Source organism: Octopus bimaculoides, chromosome 19 (assembly GCF_046866305.1).
Source record: "Octopus bimaculoides isolate indiv1 chromosome 19, ASM4686630v1, whole genome shotgun sequence".
Taxonomy (NCBI): domain Eukaryota; kingdom Metazoa; phylum Mollusca; class Cephalopoda; order Octopoda; family Octopodidae; genus Octopus; species Octopus bimaculoides.
Window position 1 is genome coordinate 33974911 of NC_142946.1, and position 14379 is coordinate 33989289.

Below are 14379 nucleotides of genomic sequence, written 5' to 3' on the forward strand. Positions count from 1 at the left end.
CTCTCTCACCAAGGTCATCAGCTGTCGAACGCCGACGAAGGGAAATAACCCTGAAATCCGGATACGTTCGTGCTGCTGATCGAGGTGAGAGGGATAACTTCCCTTGGCAAACAGGACACAGTCGTGTGTCGATAAGCCAGCTGGATGAGATGTCCTCCTGGGGCTAAAAGCAACAGTAACATCCACCCCTAGGGGTCAGCTACACTTAAGTGGCAATATACTACACTTTATCGTGCAGTTACTGTTAATACTTCATTTAGAGAATTAACATTGCTTGTTTTCACCTTTTCAATATCAGTGAAGAATTTCACTGGAAAAGAAGATATAAATTTGCCAGGTTTTTGTCTCTCTCACCAAGGTCATCAGCTGTCGAACGCCGACGAAGGGAAATAACCCTGAAATCCGGATACGTTCGTGCTGCTGATCGAGGTGAGAGGGATAACTTCCCTTGGCAAACAGGACACAGTCGTGTGTCGATAAGCCAGCTGGATGAGATGTCCTCCTGGGGCTAAAAGCAACAGTAACATCCACCCCTAGGGGTCAGCTACACTTAAGTGGCAATATACTACACTTTATCGTGCAGTTACTGTTAATACTTCATTTAGAGAATTAACATATATATATATATATATATATAAATTCCGGGCCCTCCGCTACCAGCTAAGCACTGCTCAGGAATCATGACATCAGTACGTTGGACCAAGTAGAGCAATGATCTCAGAATCAAATACAGTGCGTGATCTCGGATTAGAAATGAGTAGCAATGCCTCATTTCACACACATATCAACAAAATGGATGCAGTATCCAGAAGACTGGCCGGTTGGATTCTGAGAACCTTCCGGACAATGGACCAAGAAACTATTATGACACTATGGTAGTCATTTATTCTCAGCCGACTGGACTACTGCTTTCAGCTATGGTCACCTTATACTACAAGGGCGATAGCAGAGCTTGAAGCAGTCCAACGACATTACACAAAGAAAATTGCATCAATGGAACGACGGAGCTACTGGGACAAATTGAAAGAGCTCCGAATCTGTTCCCTGGAACGAAGGCGGGAGAGGTATGCAGTGATATATATATGGAAGATACTGGAAGGACTAGTACCAAACTTTAGAATAAAGGGCTATACCAGACCATGAATAGGATGTGCCGACTGCTTCATCTCGGGCAAGAACGATGTACTGCAATAGCTTGGGTTTCAAGGGCCCACAGCTGTTTAATTGTCTGCCGAAGCTTCTGAGGAGCCTCCATGGAGTTGATGTAGACGTTTTCAAACGTGAACTTGACCTCTGGCTCACCGAGATACCGGATGAGCCAATATCTAGGCAGGAAACTCAAAAGAGGGCAGTAACATCGAAATCCATCCTTCACTAAAAGCCGCTCCGACAAAGGTGGAGAGTGGAAAGGTGATCACAATGGCGGTGCATGTAAAAGAATAAAATAATATATATATATACATATATATATATATATATATATATATATATATATATATATATATATATATATATATATATATATATATATATATATATAGATATATATACACGAGTGAGTGGACAAAGGAAAGAAAAGGGCACTTAACACTATTAGTAAGAATTGCATGTATTATTTGATTCTGTTCTATGCGACTTAGAGTTTCACAGGCCTCTGGCGGGAGCTTGAATCTGTCCAAATTCTGGAATTCTGGAATCCTGAGGAAGTCAGGCTGCCATTAGTGGTCTGCGAAACTTGAAGTAGCACGGAACCGAATCGAACTGTTTTAGATAATATATATATATATATATATATATATATATATATATATATATATATATATATATATATATATATATATATATATATATATATGTATATATATATAAATATATATATATATATATATATATATATATATATATATATATATATATATATATATATATATATACATATATATATATATATATATATATATATATATATATATATATATGTATATATATATGTGTGTGTGTTTTTATATTATTAATAAATTCATAAACTCATCAATAATATACTCAGGAAATCAATATTTAATATTTTGAAAGACATACATCCAACATGACACGGCAACATAATAAATTTAAAATTTAAAATATAAATATACGAAATATAAATATCAATATATATAAAATCTGAATATAGATAAATATATGTGTGAATATATATGCGTATAAAAATTTATGCGTAATTAAGCATGAATATTGTAAAGTCTAAAATATAAAATATAAAGGAACCTAAAATTTAAAGAGTTAAATATCTTACGATCGTTTCGCGGATATTACTATAATCACAAAGTGATCTAAAGATCATCTTATTATCAGTAATTCCGCTCTTCAGAGATGCATTAAGAACCAATAGTATATATATATAATATTAAAACAATATTATTCTTATTATTTAAAATTTTTTAATATTTGTAATGTTTTAATATTATATATATATACTATTGGTTCTTAATGCATCTCTGAAGAGCGGAATTACTGATAATAAGATGATCTTTAGATCACTTTGTGATTATAGTAATATCCGCAAAACGATCGTAAGATATTTAACTCTTTAAATTTTAGGTTCCTTTATATTTTATATTTTAGACTTTACAATATTCATGCTTAATTACGCATAAATTTTTATACGCATATATATTCACACATATATTTATCTATATTCAGATTTTATATATATTGATATTTATATTTCGTATATTTATATTTTAAATTTTAAATTTATTATGTTGCCGTGTCATATTGGATGTATGTCTTTCAAAATATTAAATATTTATTTCCTGAGTATATTATTGATGAGTTTATGAATTTATTAATAATATAAAAACACATATATACACATTTATTTGCTCAAAATAATTGAGCACTCAACATAAGTTCAGTTATATATTCTTTTAGAATATTTCTTTTAGAATATTACTTATAAAAGTTATATATATATATATATACATATATACATACATACATACATACATACACACACACACACACACACACACACACACACACACACACACACACACACACACATATATATATATATATATATATATATATATAAATTTCATTTTAAGGCGCAGGCATGACTGTGTGGTAAGAAGCTTGCTTACGAACCACATGGTTCCGGTTTCAGTCCCACTGCTTGGCGCTTTGCACAGATGTCTTCAACTATAGCCTCGGGCCGACCAAATATTTGTGAGTGGATTTGGTAGACGGAAACTGAAAGAAGCCCGTCATATATATATATATATATATAAGTATATATTTGTGTGTCTGTGTTTTCCCCCTGCTACACCATTGCTTGACAACCGATGTTGGTGTGTTTACGTCCCCGAAACTTAATGGTACGACAAAAGAGATCGATAGAACAAGTACTAAGCATACAAAGAATATGTCCTGGGATCGATTTGTTCGACTAATGGCTGTGCTCCAGCATGGCCACAGTCAAATAACTAAAACAAATAAAAGAATATAAGAAAGAATATATATAAAATTCAAATTATTCTTTAATGACAAAGACATCTTTAATGATTCGAAGAATTTCTTTGTCATATTATTTTGATTATAACCTGCTCTTCGCCAAACCTACACAATTGTGTTACTGTCATGAAAGCAGGATTTTCTACAGTTGAAGAATTTCGCCATTCGTCTGGAACCTGACAGTGGTGATAGGCCAGAATTCGGGTTGAGTGCTTCTCTAGAAATACCCTTCGTTTATACCCTGCCAAGACCTTAGATCTATCCATCTATCTATCTATCTATCTATCTATCTATCTATCTATCTATCTATCTATCTATCTATCTATCTATCTATCTATCTATATACATACACACACACACACACACACACACGTATATATATATATATATATATATATATATATATATATATATATATATATAGAGAGAGAGAGAGAGAGAGAGAGAGGTGAGAGAGAAAGAAAGATAGAAGATTAGAGAGTGGATGAAAGAGAGAGACAGAGAAAGAGGGAATAGGTGGCATAGAAATGCGTGTGCAATATTTTAAATTAGTTTCCTAATTATCGATTAGTGCTCATGTGAAACAGAAAAATGCCGAGGCATGCTCAACACTGAAGAAGGCAAATGTCTTGAAACCCCTACAAAATATTTGGCAGTATTTACAAAGTTTGAAAAAATATGTTAAAAATACGCATTGGGCTTCGAAAACTCGGCATTAACCGATTGAAAAAAAAATAACACCAAAGGAAACGTCATGGCCACCAGTAGTGTCACCGCAGCAGCAACAGCAGTAGCAACATCGACAACAGCAACAGAAGCAATATCGTCGGCAGCAACATCCACAAACACTATCACCATTGCAACCAATAACAACAACAACAACAATGACAACACCAGCGTCACTTCCAACAAAATCAACAGCTGCAAAAACCACAAGATCAGCAACATCACCATTACCATATAATAACAAGAACAACAATTCCACCACTCTCAAGAGGAGCAGCAGCAGCAACAGCCCCGTCACCACCAACACCACCGCCACAACCGCCACAACCGCCGCCGCCGCCGCCGCCACCACCACCACCACCACCACCACCACTGCCGCCGCCGCCGCCGCCACCGCCACCACCACCGCCATTGCCACAACCATCGCCGCCGCCGCCACCACCACCAGCAGCACCAGCAGCACCAGCAGCACCACCACCACCACTAATACCACCAGCACCACCACCACCAGCACCACCAGCACCACCAGCAGCAGCAGCAGCACCACCACCACCACCACCATCACCACCACCACCAGCACCAGCACCAGCACCACCAAGAACAAGAACAACGACGAGGACGACAGCAATAACAATAACAACTACAACATCAACAATAAACAATGGCAGGCAGCATCATCACTACCAACAACGCAACAACAACTGCAACAACAATAACAACAACAACAACAACAACAACAGCAATTGTTGTATCTCACCTTGCTTAGCTGTAGTTTGCCATTTCCAACGGAAGCCAAGTGGAAGTTTCCCACCTATGATGGAGTTCTTCGTACAGTCTGAGAAGGTTTAGTTTCGGTCTGGCAGGGTATGAGATCGATATAGCATCACTTCCGGATAGACGCTGGCTTTTCCTGACAGACACCTCGCAGTGTGTGCGTTCTGTCTTCGATTCCAGCTGAGATGAAGTCAACAATCATAGAACAGAAATACTTCCCTTTCTCTGTGTGCGTGTGTGTGTGTATGTGTGTGTGTGTGTGTGTGTGTGTGTGTGTGTGTGTGTGTGTGTGTGTGTGTGTATGTATGTGCGTATGTGTGTTCGTATGTATGTGTGAATGTGCTTGTATAGATGTATATATATGTGTGTGTGTGTGTGTGTGCGTGCGTGCGTGTGTGTGTGTATGTTTATGTATATTTATGTATGCATGTATATATCAATCATAAAAAATTGTGCAGCAATACCCACATATATGTATAGACAGAATTAAAAGATAGCTAGCTAGTATATACATACATGCATACATTCACACACACAGGGAGAAAAAGGGGGTTTATATATATATATATATATATATATATATATATATATATATATATATATATGCGTGCGTATATGTGTGTATGTATGTGTGTATGTGTGTGTATGTGGTGTGTGTGTGTGTGTGTGTGTGTGTGAGTCTGTGTACATATATATGTATATCTATTTTTATCTGTGTACATGACTACCTGTCTGTTTGTCTGTCTATTTTCTCGTCTGTCAGACTAAATACTTTTTAAGGAAAATGCCAAAACTCATTCTCACACTTTCTTCTTTCCCTTTTATGTTTACTTAACAAGGTTGGCGAAAGGGTTTCGATTGAAAATAGAATCCGTATAAAGAATTCATACCTTTATAGGACTCAAACAATTCTGCCTGGGCAAATATATCAGATGATATAGCGGGAGTGTCGACACGATGGTTTTGCAAGGGATTACCATCAGTTTTAACCTGAAATCGAAATCATATCGAATTTTGACAACGGACATATCAACTCTATTATCGAAGTGTAGAAAAAAATTAAGAATTTGCGACTATTATATCCGTTACGAGTGAAACAGATGTTATTTGGAACTAATTCCTAATGAACCGAGCGAGTAGATATTTCTTCGTTTATACAGACACATACTTATGTTTATATGCATATATACATGCAGGTATGCGTATGCATATAAAAAAAGGTAAAGACGCCCTTCGGCCATGAATGATCATAAGATTGAACATGGAGAGTACCCTACGAGGCACAAGTCCGGGCAAGGTTGTTTATGGGAGACCAACAGTCACCCATGCCTACAAGCCTCCCCTCTCTACGCCACTGATGTTATGAAAGGGAAAGGCAAAGGCCGATACAGCTTGGCACCAGTGACGTCGCAATTCATTTCTACAGCTGAGTGAACTGGAGCAACATGAAATAAAGTGTCTTGCTCAAGAACACAACACGCAGTCTAGTCCGGGAATCGAATTCAATATCTCATGATTGTGAGCCCGACGCTCAAACCATTGAGGCATGCGCCTTCACCATACAAATGTATAGATTCCCCTCTCTAAAATTGCTTCACTTTCGCAATTTTGCGTCTTAGTTTTAAGAACTTAAATTTCTACTCTTCTCTCTGAAGAAAGAAAGGCGTCCGAAACGTTAGACTTTTCTTCTACCTCATAGTATAACAAATATTTCTTTGTATTTTGGGTGGGTGGGGCTGTTTCTAAACGTTTCTAATTTTCTAGAATTTTACTATTTTCCTATTTCTGCCTTGATTGAAATAAATGGCTAATGAAGTTTAATTTGATGATAGTTCTTTACCAAACATATTTATCACTGGACATATAGAAGTGTAATCAAGAAATTGATTTCGAAGCTATGTATTTCTGAGTTCAATCCCATGGTGTGCAGCATGTTATGCAAATGTATTTTACCATTGCCTTGAGTCAACCTAAATGAAACCGAGTCAACTGAAAAATATATGCGAGCTCGTCAAGTGGTTTAACAATGGCATTTAATCTGTATTTTATCCAGCACTTAATCTGTGCAGTTGATCTGTATTTTGGCAAAACATCTCCACCTACCTCTTTGGTGAATATAGCAGAGTTCACTCTTTTGTAAGCTATTCAGCACCAAATTGGAGGATATCAATCTATTTCTATCTTCATCACAACTTTTGAAGATCCAGCAAAAGAAAGAAATAGTTATGTGTGCAGTACGTTCTAATCAAACTAAAACGCACCTTTTACAATCACATACACATGTACACGTGCTCATGCGCACGCACGCACACGCGCACACACACACACACACACACACACACACACACACACACACACACACACACACACACACACACACACACACACACACACACACACACAAACAGTAGATTCAGAGAATGAAATTCGCTTAGTTTACTATTGGTCTTCCCTTTTTGTTTAATTTAAGTGTCTTCAGTTTCACACTGACGAAATGTACCTCCACATGGTATCTATCCATTGCTCAATGGAAAAGATACAGTAATAAAACGTCTCACGTCCCAGATATATATTTACAGCGAGCTAGAATGTACTTTACTCCTGTACCAATTCACAGAGAGGTAGACTGTATTTTAACGTGGTATCAATTCACACAGTTAAATGAACAGTACGTAAGTAGGGTACATACATGCAGATAGTACGACGTGACTAAAGCAGGATACAGTCCAGTTTCTCTTTCGTCTGGCAATCAGGAACACTTCGATTCTCAGAAATCATGATACAAACAAAAATATTCAAAGCTAAACGAGACATAAGGCTATACAAATGTAATCGGTTGAGTTAGAATATTAGATGTAGATTTGCAAAATAATAATCATATTATAATTTGAAAGATTTCCATCCGGTTCAGAAAATAGATGTAGTCTGTTGAGTCTACCCGAGTACATCGCTGGTACTCGAGTACCCGAGTACCCGAGTACATCGCTGTATTATTGTCCATAAAGCGATAAAAGGCAAAGAGGTATTTGGGAAATTTATCGGATGTCATGTAGTAGATCGTGATAAGTGACTTACATCTAATATAACTAATCGATTTAACGGTTTGCTTCTATAGGTGTCGCTGCCAAAACCCTTATAAAATAAGAGCTTACCAAAGAAAAGGATGGACTGATGTTAGCACCTTCTGCAAGAGCAGTAGTTATCTAAGAGAAGTCAAATGGCTTCATCTGAGATTCGAAACCTTATAGTTAAATGGTTTGATAAATTTCAGAACTTTCTCTAGGCAAGTGCATCTATATCAAATTATATTCAATATGAGCATCGAGAGAATCATACCACTTGTTAGAATTAGCCGCCAAAGTTGCAGCTAAATACACTCTACTGTCTTAAGAAAGGAGGGACAAACTACCTGCTATGAGACTGAAAAGTCATGGGCATAACCTCTTTGATTATAATTCAGTAAAATAAGAAACAAATGGGTCTTATTATCAAAGATACTCTTTCCTGCTTTAGGCACAAGGCTCGAAATTTAGTGGGAGTAGGCCAGTCGATTAGATCGACCCCAGTTCACAACTGGTACTTAATTTATCAACCTCGAAAGGATGAAAGGCAAAGTCGACCTCGGCGGAATTTGAACTCAGAACATAAAGACAGACGAAATACTGCTAAGCATTTCGCCCGGCGTCCTAACGTTTCTGCCAGCTCACCGCCTTATTTTCAAAAATATTATATTTGTGATATATGTGTACGTGTGTGTGTGCGTGTGTGTGTGTGTGTGTGTGTGTGTGTGTGTGTGTGTGTGTGTGTGCGTGTGTGTGTGTGTGTGTGTGTGTAATGTTTGTGAATTTCCACTATGATATATTAAAATAATTTTAATTCTTTCAACAAAGACTTCGTATATCACAAAAAATAAATAGCAAGTGAAAAAAAAAGTTCTCTTGGGAATTCCATTGCCACATCATTCGTAGAATAAATTCTAGCACCATTAATTATAGTGCTCGTAGGAAAAATAACATACACAAAAATGGTAACGTTGAAGAAAAAATGGCCACTGTGAATATTATGGTATTGAAAATGGCGGTTAAGTAAACATATCAATTGAAGCAGAGCTTAAATAGAGCAGTTGTCCTTATTTATGAAACAGGCATTAAATTTATAAACTGAAACTTAGATGACAGAGCCCATTGTAGGCGAGTGAATAAACTCACAGCTTTTCTTCTATATTCTCTGTGAGTTGTATCAGAATTAGACCAATGTTTTCTTTAAAAAAATACTTTGAAAATGGTTTCATATTTTCTTAGTACTTATTTTTTCTTTCGTTCAGCTATTTGATGATTCTTAAGTAAATATGGTCGGATGATTTACGCTAGTTTAGATAAAGATGAAATAAATGACTGAAAGTTTTGCGTTGAAATTATAACAACGAAAAATAAAATCATACAAAAGCATATGTATACATACATAAGAAACATATATAGACACATTCATTCATACATTCATATACATGTATAGTCACGCATATTTGCATATGTATGTGTTTGTGTGTATATATATATATATATATATATATATATATATGCATACACATGTATATATGTATGTGTGTGTTTATCTCCCCATCTCTCTTTCTCTCTCGTTCTATTTCGCTCTCTTTTTCTCTTTCTCCCTCTTTCTCTCTCTATATAAATACACACACACACACACACACACACACACACACACACACACACACATACAGATATGAAATGAAATATTGAAGTTTGTGTAAAACTTATTACAATGGAAAATTACACAAAAGTATATATATATATATATATATATATATATATATATATATATATATATATATATATATATATATATATATATGTGCGTACGTAGGTATGAATATGCATATATATATATATAAATGACTATAGATAGCACAACTCACTTTTATACACACAACATAAAACATTCAGACACAAGCCACCACACAGACAAGCATACGTAGACGCCTCCCTCACACTTACACGTACATGTACAAATAACCATATATGCATATAATGAATATACCTATACATACAGAAGCCCACAAACAAGTATATACACACACACACACGCACACACACACACACACACACACACACACACACACACACAATTCATTGCCTTATCTTTCTTCGTTGTTGATTTTTGTAAAATTGTTTGAATCTCATTACTACTACTACTACTACTACTGCTGCTACTACTACTACTACTACTACTACTACTACTACTACTACTACTACTACTATCAACATCATGTTTATTCTTGTTGTTGTGTTACTGTAACGCTCTCCATTTTTAGTATGTTGTTCATGTCAAGCAATGTTTTTGCTCTCTTTGTTTTTTCCTTTCTTTCTTTCGGTATTTTTAGGGTTTTCTCTATCTGTTTAACTATTTATATATTTTGTCTTCTTACTTATTTATATATCATTTTATTGCATCAACTAATATGAGTATCCATTGATTCGGCAGCTTCCGCCGGAAATATATAAATATATATATACATGTATGCATATATATATATATATATATATATATATATATATATATATATATATATATATATATATATATATATATATATAAAGAGTAAAAGAGTATATATATTCAAATATGAATTAGAAGCAGCTCGGGGTATATAAAAAGAAATCGCACACACATACACAAGGTGTGTGTCTTTTTAGTTCGTGGCTCGGCTACGTTTTAGGTGCGAGAGAATATCCTCTTAATGTTCCTGGTGTTAGAAACACCTGAAAGTGAGTTATGGACAAGCGAGACGACTCCCTTCTCGGAGCGATGTCTCGTCAATGTCGTGACTTTTCAATGCCGTGCAACGAACGAGACCTACTGCAAGTTATTCCGCCGACTATGACTATATGCTAAATGATTTGAGAAACATCTGATGGTATGTCCCAACGTTTCATGTCATGGAAAAAATTCCAATATGAATTAGAAGCAACTCGAGGTATACAACCAAAATCGAACACATATACATAAGGTGTGTGTGTTGTTAGTTCATGAGGTGAGTCAGCTGCGTTTTAGGCAGACATCGGAGCGACAGACATCGATGTTTCGTCATTGTTGTGACTTTTCAATTCCGCGTACCGAAACATCGATGTCTGTCACTCTGAGAAAGGTCCTGGTGTGAGTTGTCTTGCTTGCAGAGTGCGCTGGATTTACAGAGTGTACGGGATACTTTTTTTCATACCAGCATCTCTAATGAGGTTACTGTGTAACTTGGAAGACAGTAAAAGAACAGCGAAAGAGGAAAACGGGAAAGCTCCTACTACTAAGATGGGATTATTTGTGTGGAGAAAGTGGATATAGGTGGCTTTCTTCCAGGTGATGAAAGGTTAAATTATGACTGAGGGACAAATACAGGTGTCTTGCTACAGAGCAAATACATTGCCAAGTGGTTAAGCTGTTGCACTCACAATCGCTAGATCGTGAGTTCAAATCTTAGACTGGACGGCGCGTTGTGTTCTTGAGCGAAACATTTCATTTCACGTTGCTCCGTTCACCATTTCGATCATGGGGGATTGTTGGCCTGCTCGCCTAGCCAGAGCGGTGGCGTCATTTGAAGGCTAAAACAATGCAAAGCGTATTGTGACCAGTGATGTATAACAACATCTGATAGTCTGGTCGGTCACGTGATCATGTGATCGTAAGGACAACTCACTTTAGGATGCGCAGGAAAGGTGTCGAGGACAGAACGACTACAAGAATACGAAATTATGCGAAAAGTTAGGTGCGTCGAATATTTAAGCCTCCCATATATTTGAGATCAACAGAAGACAGGATGGCGGAGATAAAAACAAAAATGTTCAACAGCGAATGTCTTTTGACGAGGATAAAATATAAACTACATGCCAGAGACACCTGTGCATGCATATACATCTACCCACATGCACATGTAAACTTTCACTTATACAAATCTACACATATCCATCCATCCACCCAATTAATCCCCACACCGAGACACACGTGTATATACACATATACATTATGTGTTAATGTATATACACGTGTTTGTGAGCGTACGCGTATGTATATTTAAGCACGTACATATCTACTTACATGTATATATATGTGTGCGCGTATATAATGCATATATGTCTGTGTGTGTATATGTGTGTGTTCCATTCGGTCTGACGATGTTTTAAGGGGTTACCGACAAATATCGAAATAATGGTTATCAGAAGAAACTAAGCCTTGAAGTATTTGTGTCTGTTGAGATCGCTATATACATACACATGCATACATACATACATACATACATACATACGTACATACATGCATCCATCCATACATGCATGCGTGCATCAATACATATATGCATGCATACAAGCATACATACATACATACATACATACATACATACGTACATACATATACGCATTCACATGTACATATAGACATACATACACGCATATATACATACATACCGCATATCACAAAATCATAGGCAGAGACCTGTTTCTCGTAAACTAGTAATTGCTGAGAATATGAACAAGAACTTCAGCTTTTCTTGGACTCGTGATTTCTACATCCTTTTACATCTTGAAGGGGATGTTTTTGCAACTCAAAATCAGAATATAACAACAAACGGGACAACGGAGCCCTTAAAATCCCAAGATGTAACGGCTAGTGTCAGTCATGCCATTCCTTTGTGGGAGACATAATATGCAATCAGCAATGCCCAAAAATGTTATCAAGTTTCCACCTTCAACTGTGACGTGATTTTGTTGCTAACACAATATGGAATGTCATCCACAGAAAAGACTGTTCTAGGATAAATATAAACAATATCTCTGCTATGGATTACGTACTTACGTATCAGCGCTAGGACTATAGGGGAACATCCCAGCGAAATCTCTACTAAGTGCAAGCAGAACAGACGTGGTATTGTATTTGGGACAGAGATTTGTTTCCCTGCAAATGTGAACAAGTTTTTCCAAAATCTATGAGAACAAAAATATTCATGGCCAGTTGCTTCGAAACCTGAGACTCCTCTACCATCTACCAAATTTATATTCATGCCAATAATCATTGTTGCACTTGGTTACGTCAGTAAATGTCTAAGCGACACTCTGGAGAAGTTAGGATTATCAAGGAAAAAAAAGACCGGTTTATACAAACTGTGAGTGGAGCAGTCAAAATGTACAAGACTTTCGATATATTCTTAACCAAACTCCAATAATATGGTTTTTGTTTCTTTGATAGTAAGCAGTTCCTTCTTTCTAGAAAGATCACTTATAATTAGAAAGAAGAGACATACATACATACACACGCGTGCGCACACACACACACACACACACACACACACACACACACACACACACACACACACACACACACACACACACACACACACATACATACAGTCTTGAGGAATTAGATTTCCCCGAACTAGAAAAAAGAAAGCTGATTCGAAGACTACAAATCCAAACCATCACTGGAACTGTAAAAATCTGTAAAACTTTCCAGAAGTTTATCATATGTCTAGATATGCATTTATATGACAAAATATACAAATCTGCACATATATACGAATAAAAATATCCTGTTGATGTTGAAATTGCAATAAAAGAGCCTTGGATCTAAGTTTAGAAACCAGTTCTTTGTCTATTGGCAAGAAATTTTGAAATAAAACTGAATTACGACATACATACACACATATGCATATTTGTATAATGATAAAATTTTCTTTTAGAATATATTCTTTTCTACTCTAGGCACAAGGCCCGAAATTTTGTGGGAGGGGGCTAGTTGATTAGATCGACATCAGTACGCAACTGGTACTTAATTTATCGACCCCCCCCCCAAAAAAAAGGATGAAAGGTAAAGTAGACCTCGGCGGAATTTGAAATCAGAACATTAGGATAGACGAAATACCGTGATGCATTTCGTCTGGCGTCCTAACGTTTCTGCCAGCTCGCCGCCTTACCTTTTAGAATATATTAAAAACGAGACTACGTTCGTATTTAATCTTATTTTAATCGTATTTTATTTCCGTATCTGCGTACCAGATTCTTATAATTTGTTTGGACCATTGAAATACTCCTGTTCATTTTCTCAGCGTTTCATGGCTATCTCAGCCTCCTCATCGGGATATGGGTTTCACAGTTAGAATTTTGTTGATGCAGACTTTACAAGCAATATTTTTCTGTTTGGTAGTTAGTGTTTCACATCACCAGAATCGTATTTTGTCTGTTGGAGTTTTACGTCCGCGGATTCATTTTTCCATCGGTGATGAGCTGTTTTTATCTGTGACATGTGTAGGTTGTTTGAATGTTTATGGTTACATTGTATTACAATATGAGTATGGCCTCCTTAACCAAT